Below are 6,996 nucleotides of genomic sequence, written 5' to 3' on the forward strand. Positions count from 1 at the left end.
TCAGACGTCAAGATCAACTTAAACAATTTTATCCGATATACACTTACCTTTGTGGAACATATTAAGTTAAAAATCAGGGTAAAATTATTTGATTTTGAGAATAATCAGTCACAGGTCAAGGTCACTGGGAAAGGTCAGAGGTCAGAGTCACTGGACAAAGTCAACTGAAACAATTTTGATCTTGTTTGAACCAAAGTTGGTGAAGGATTAAGGTTTAGACAAGAATGAAGTCTATCGGTTTTGGGAGTAATCTGTCGAAGGTCAAGGTCACAGAGCAAAATCATAATGTTCGGCCGTGAGACCAGTTGGTGTCGCTTGTGTTGCATGCTGTAAGACCCCATTTTTTCGACTGTGCAGAAACAGAGGGTCGGGGACAAGTTGCAGCTCACTTCTGTCCGTGTGAATTACTACTAAACATCTATTATCAGAACTATTTACCTACGTGTTTCTATAAACAACTAAATACATCCAAGAACATATTTCAATTATACTTTCGTCATCAAATCTAGAAATAAGAGTATATAATCAATAACATCACCAAAACATTAGAGGAACACTAATGTCTGCAGTGCATGATGACCGATGCATGATGAAGCAGAACATTCACTGAAACCTGGCACACACACCACAAAGCCAGTCAGGAGACAGGACGTGTGTGCTGGGCAATCCCCAGGTCCTGTCCTCCCCACTTACTGTTTTTAAATCAGCCCATACACCACTGACCGGGCTAATGTATGGCCCGGCCTGCACTATATGTGCAGGGAATCTTTCAACGAACAACGAACTGAAACCTGGAGCTCCGTAAAAACATGTCATTAAAGTAACAGGGGAAAATGAACATGCGTCAAAACCATGAACAGCCACAGAATTTTAGGTTGGGCAAAATCTGTCATAAAAATAAAGTTTGTCGGGCAGCACGTCAAACCAGCATGCAATAAAGTAAAATAAATAAAAGGATGTGGACATATATTTTTTCTGGCGGGCTGCCTAACGTTCCGGTCACTATTTGTGTCTGTTTGTCTAACCTTTCACTCTGTTATTCGTTACATCCAAGCTTGTGGAGCGGGAGCTGGTGTTATATTTTATTGAACCTGTTTCTGCTTGTCTGTCTGTCTATTTCTTCGCCTGTCGTTTGTATGTCTGTTTGTCTGTCTGTCTGCCTGTGTGAACAAAATAACTCAAAAAGTTTTTATCCAATTTTAACTAAACTTGGTCCAGAGATGGACGATTAGACAAAGGGTTGACTTTATTTATTTATTTTTTTTGTTAAGAACAACAGGTCAGACGTTAAGATCACAAGACTAGGTCAAAGCTTGACCTAGCAAGATCAGCCGAGTAATCGACTTTTTATCTAGTTCAGACTAAACTTCAGGGAAAGGTGAGATTAAGGCAAAAACGAAGGGCTTCATTTTTTAGAACAATCAGTCAACGATCAAGGTCACAGCACAAAGTCAAAGTTCTCTCCATGTGTCTGTGTGTGAACAAAATAACTATATCAACGTCGAACTTATTTGAACCAAATTTTGTGGAAGAGCTGAAGATCATCCAAATTGGTTTGTCTATTTTTTATAACAATAGCTCAAAGGTCAAGGCTGTATGGCAGGGTTAATTGAACATTTTTTTATCTGATGTAGACCAAGCACTTTGGAAGGCTTCAAGTTAAGGCAAGGATAATTATATTCGATTTTGAAAAGTCAGCCAAAGGTCAAGATCAAAGGGAAAGGTCAAAAGTCAAGGTTATAGGGCAGGGTCAGTTCAAACAGCATTGACCTGATTTGAACCAACTTTGGTAGAAGTGTTCAGGGTTAAGCAAAGATGATATAAATCGATTTTGAGAGCAATACTGTATGTCAGAGTTCAAGGTCGCAGTCCAAAGTCAAATGCTGGGCCCTTAGATCCATTGGTGGGCGCTGGTGTTGCACTCTCTGCGTGCTCCTTCATTTTAATGTTTAGTTTGTATTCTTTCTGTATTAGTACTCTTGCTCGTCCATTCACACTGTCATCCTTTAATCCAAACACTTATCCCCTACCTGCCTTACCCCACACCTGCCTCATTCCACTTGCCCCATCACACCTGCCTCACCACAACTGCCTCACCTCCACCTGACTCACCTCACCTTCCTCACCCCACTTGCTTCACACAACACCTGTGTCATCCAGTATGACTACCGCTGCTTCACCTCCACTTGCCTCACCCCACCTGTTTCACTCAAACTTCCACTTGCCTTTTCACACCTGTTTCACCCAACCTTCCTTAATCCACCTGCCTCTCCACACCTGCGTCATTCAGTCTACCTCACCACACCTGTCACATCCCAAATGCCTAACCCATTTGTCTCACCTCCACTTACCTTAAAAACCAAGCCATTTAATCCTACAAGTAAAATTATAAGGATGTAATGTAATTATAACAAATATATTGACAATACTTATCATCACCGTGAAATAGTCAGTACGTAATGTAATGATAGCTAATACAAAAACAATAATTACGATCACTAATGTGGTTACATTATCATAAACCAAATCATCATTCTGTCTTAATGAGATGCGCAGATCTAGAGCGCAATACTCTTATTTCTAACGGGACATGAATCAGAGTAGAGAAGCGTTCTATTCCCCGTTTCCCCTTTCCATGCCACAGAAGGTATGAGGCTGCTTGCAGTGCATCCGCACCGTAATACTGTACAGATTGCAACAGAAGCACTGTCACCTTCTTTGTTTTTCTTTCCATGGATTGTGAAAATTAGTTTGGTGAATCTGGAACAAATGACAGTGATCTGTGGCCAGTGTCATCAGTGCTGGCTGCTGGAATTCATGATGTTGATTGTCAAAGCCCACGGAGAGAGAAACAGGAGAAACATGACTTTTTCTGCCGACTGAACAAGGTCTAAGAAGTTGTGAGGAAGCAGACCTTTCTCTGTCCCTTCGAATTATCAAGAAATATCTGTTATCATCATTATCAGCATGCGTTTTTTGCTCTAAGTACATCCATGAACGTGATCTTTAAATACTATTTACCAGTATATATATATATATATATATATATATATATATATATATATATATATATATATATATATATATATATTTAATTATACAGTGTGGCCCATAATTAACGCCACTCTTCCATTCTTTCAGGCGAATTCTTTTTGTTACGAGGACGGCTCAGTCAGCATTACCAAGATTTGCCTTGCATTGTTTATTCATTTCCTACTCCCAACGCCAAACCCATGCCCTCATCAGCAGACTGAACCGTCCTCGTAACAGAAAAGACATTGCCAATTGAGTTGTAGTGGCGCGCTGTTTACAGGTCACCCTGTTTATATAATTAACAGCATAGTCAGCGCGGAAGCAGAATACTAATAATTAGAGTGCTTACAGAATGATGCAGGAGAAAAACACAAAGTTTACTGGAACCTGGAAACACTGTAAAATCTGTCATGGCAGTAACGGTGGGGAAAAAATGAACGTCCCTCAGAGCACACAGCTGCAGATTTCTCGGTAGAGCAAAATCTGTCAGAAAAATAAATAACTTTTTCAGGTAGCATTTCAGACCAAATACAATGAAAATATAAATAAAGTTAAAACATGAAAATATTTTATTACTTGTTGCCTAGCGTTTCGTCCACTCGTTGCTCGTGTCTGACTTAATTTTGAGTCTCTTTTTATCAGTTTATTTATAGTTAATGTTTATTCTTTCTTTTTATTTCAGTTCTCTTACTCGAACATTCACATTGTCATCCATTAATCCAAAAACTTTTTCTCTCCAGCCTCGCCCCACCTGGCACACCCCCTGCCTCACCCCACCTGCCACACCCTACACCTGCCTCACCCCCGCCTGTCGCACCCCACACCTACCTCACCCTACTTGCTACATCCAACATCTTCCTCACCCTACCTGAAAAACCTCACACCTGCCTTACCCCACACCTGCCATACCCCACACCTGCCTCATCCGACCTGGCTCACTTCACACTGCCTAACGCCATCAGCCACAGCCCACACCTGCCTCACCCCATCTACCGCATCCCACACCTGCCACACCCTACCTGCCGCATGCCACACATGTCACAATCCACCAACAACACACCGCACTATCTCACCCCATCTGCCTCACCCCACCTGCCACATCCCATATCTGCCACATCCCACACCTGCTTCATCACCACCTGCCACACACCACACTGTCACATCGCACCTGCCACACCCCACATCTGCCTGACTCCACATGCCACACCCCACACCTACCCCATCCCACCTGCCACACCTCACACCTGCCTCACTTCATCTGCCACAACCCACACCTGCCCCACCCCATCTGCCACACCCCACGCATGCCTCACCCCGCCTGCCCCGCCCCACACCTGCCCCTCCCCACCTGTCACAACCCACACTTGCCCCACCTCATCTGCCACACGCCACCCATACCTGCCTCATTGCACTTCCAAAACCTCACACTTGCTTCACCCTACATGCCACACCCCACACCTGCCACACCCCACACCCGCCTCAGCCTGCCTGCCACACGCCACACCTGCCTCACCCCACCTGCCACACCCAGTCTCACCACACCTGCCACACTCCATACCTTCTTGACCCCACCTGCCTCATCCTACCTGCCACATCCCAACTGCATCACCCATCTATCTTACACCCCAACTGAGCAAAAGGTGAGACATGACCACTAAAGAAAAAAATCGCCGAGGAAGAGGTGACACAAAATCAGTGAGGAAGAAGTGCTACAAAACTGATGAAGAAGAGGTATTACAAAATTACTGAAGAAGAAGTGTAACAAAATCACTGAGGAAAAGGTGTTACGAATTCGAGGAGAAGAACGTGCTACAAAATCGATGAGAAAAAAGTGTTAAAAAAAACCTGAGGCAGAGGTGTTACTAGTGCTACAAAATCCCAGAGAAAGAAGTGTAACAAAATCAGCCAATATGATGCTGACACGAGGGGAGCACCGCCCTGTGTCTCTTTCTCGCTCTGCCTCCTTCACCGGGGCTCTGAAGGAGGACCCAACGAGGTGCACTGGAAATCAATCTAAGTTCCTCGGCCAACACACACACACACCCACTGCCTCTCTCACTCCCTCTCCAGCCATTTCCTCCCTTCCACATTTTATTTTTTATCTAAGCCTCCTTTTTTTTCTTCCGTTGCTCTCTGCCCTCCCTCCATTTCTTTTTTCTCTTTCCCTCCCTCCCTCCCTTCTCTGTCTCCCTCCCTCTCCAACCGTCTCCTCTCTTCCGCACTTTGTTTTTTATATTTCCCTCTGTTTTTTTTTTCCCTTTCATTGCGCTCTTTGCCTTCCTTCTCTTTCTCTTTTTCTCTTCCCCACCCTCCCTCCCTTCTCTATCCCTCCCTCCCCCTCTTTCCCATCTTCTCGTATCCTCTCTCTCTCTCTCTCTCTCTCTCTCTCTCTCTCTCTCATTTCCGTCCCTCCATCCCCCCCCCCCTTTTTTTTCCTTTCTCTCCTTCGCTCTCTCCATTACGTCTTTACCTCTTCCTTTGTTTTCCTCTTCCTTGCTTTCCATTTCCCTCACTCCAATCCTCCTTTACTTTCTTATCCACTTCCTCTCTCATTTTTCCCTCCCTCGCTCACTCTCTTTACTCTCCCTCTCTCGCTCACTCTCTTTAATCTCCCTCCCTCGCCCTTTAAATCCTTCTCGTGCCTTCCTTAGTGTTTTTTTTCCTCCCTTCATTCTTTTCTATCCTTTCCTCTTTTCTTTTTCACCTTCAGTTCCTCCCTCTTTTCTCTCTCCTTCCCTTCCTTCCTCCTCACACTTCATTATCTTATGCATTCTTGAGTTTCATCTTGTCTCACCTTTTTATATTTTTCCCTGTCTTGCTTTCCCTCGTGTCTTTTGCATTTTTTTCTTTTCCTATGATTTTTTCCCCTCCCTTCCTCTTTCCCCTTCCCTTCTTCTCCTTTTCCCTCCCTCCCTCATTTCACTAGCTATTGCAGTTCCTTCTTTAGTTTCAGTTATCTCTCTACTTTATTTCCTTACTCCGTTACTCCATCCATCCATCCATCCTTCCGTCAATCCATCCATCCATCCATTCATTCATCGTCTGTCATATTTAGCTGCTCTCTCTCTCTCTCTCTCTCTCTCTCTCTCTCACTTTTCCTTCTCTCCCTTTCTTTTCTCTCCCTTCCTCCCTTCTTATCCAACAAATGTTTTCTTTAGTTTCATTTCTCCGTCTGATAGTTTTCATAACCTGTCTCTCTCTCTCTCTCTCTCTCTCTCTCTCTCTCTCTCTCTCTCTCTCTCTCTCTCTCTCTCTCTCTCTCATCCACTCACCACCTTATGCTTCCGTTTCTTCTTTTCATCTCGCCTTCTGGTAATTCCCTCTTTCTTCTCCTTTCGCTTCCTTGTCCTCGTCTCCCTGCGTATTGTCATCTTCCTGAAGGTCGCTTTGTTGTCTTTTCTCCGTCCTCTTTCCTTTCTTTTCTTCTTCGACTTCTCAGACTTTTCCTCCTCCTCCTCCTCCTCCTCCTCCTCCTCATTTTATTCCTCTCCTTCTACACAACTTCGACCGTCTTCTCTCCTTTCCTCAAGCTGATTCCTTTGTCTTCTCCCTCTTCCTTCCCTCCGCTCCTCTTGCTGCATGTATTGAGAGAGAGAGAGAGAGAGAGAGAGAGAGAGAGAGGAGGGGGGGAGGGGGACTTAGAGTAGCGAAGAACAGTGATGAGTGGCGACAGTCGTTTGGGGATTATATAACTGCCTCTATCAAGTAGGTGGTGGCCCCCTCCATCCATTCACTCGATGTAGTGCTATTATTCAACTGACAAAACTAAATAATTTTTGTTGCGCAGGAAGGCATTATAGACGTTGAACTGAGTGTGTCCGTATAGCCAAAAACACGGACGCCTGATGGTCTAGTGGGGTAGGGCGCACCGACCGGATGAGAGATTGTAAGCTCGAGGGATGATTGGAGGCATAACATAATGCCGCTCAGGGAAAAGCAACTGGTCACTGCCGCCATGAATGT

Source organism: Coenobita brevimanus, chromosome 6, assembly GCF_032717465.1.
Source record: "Coenobita brevimanus isolate Jiangsu-jjx chromosome 6, ASM3271746v2, whole genome shotgun sequence".
Classification (NCBI taxonomy): Eukaryota; Metazoa; Arthropoda; class Malacostraca; order Decapoda; family Coenobitidae; genus Coenobita; species Coenobita brevimanus.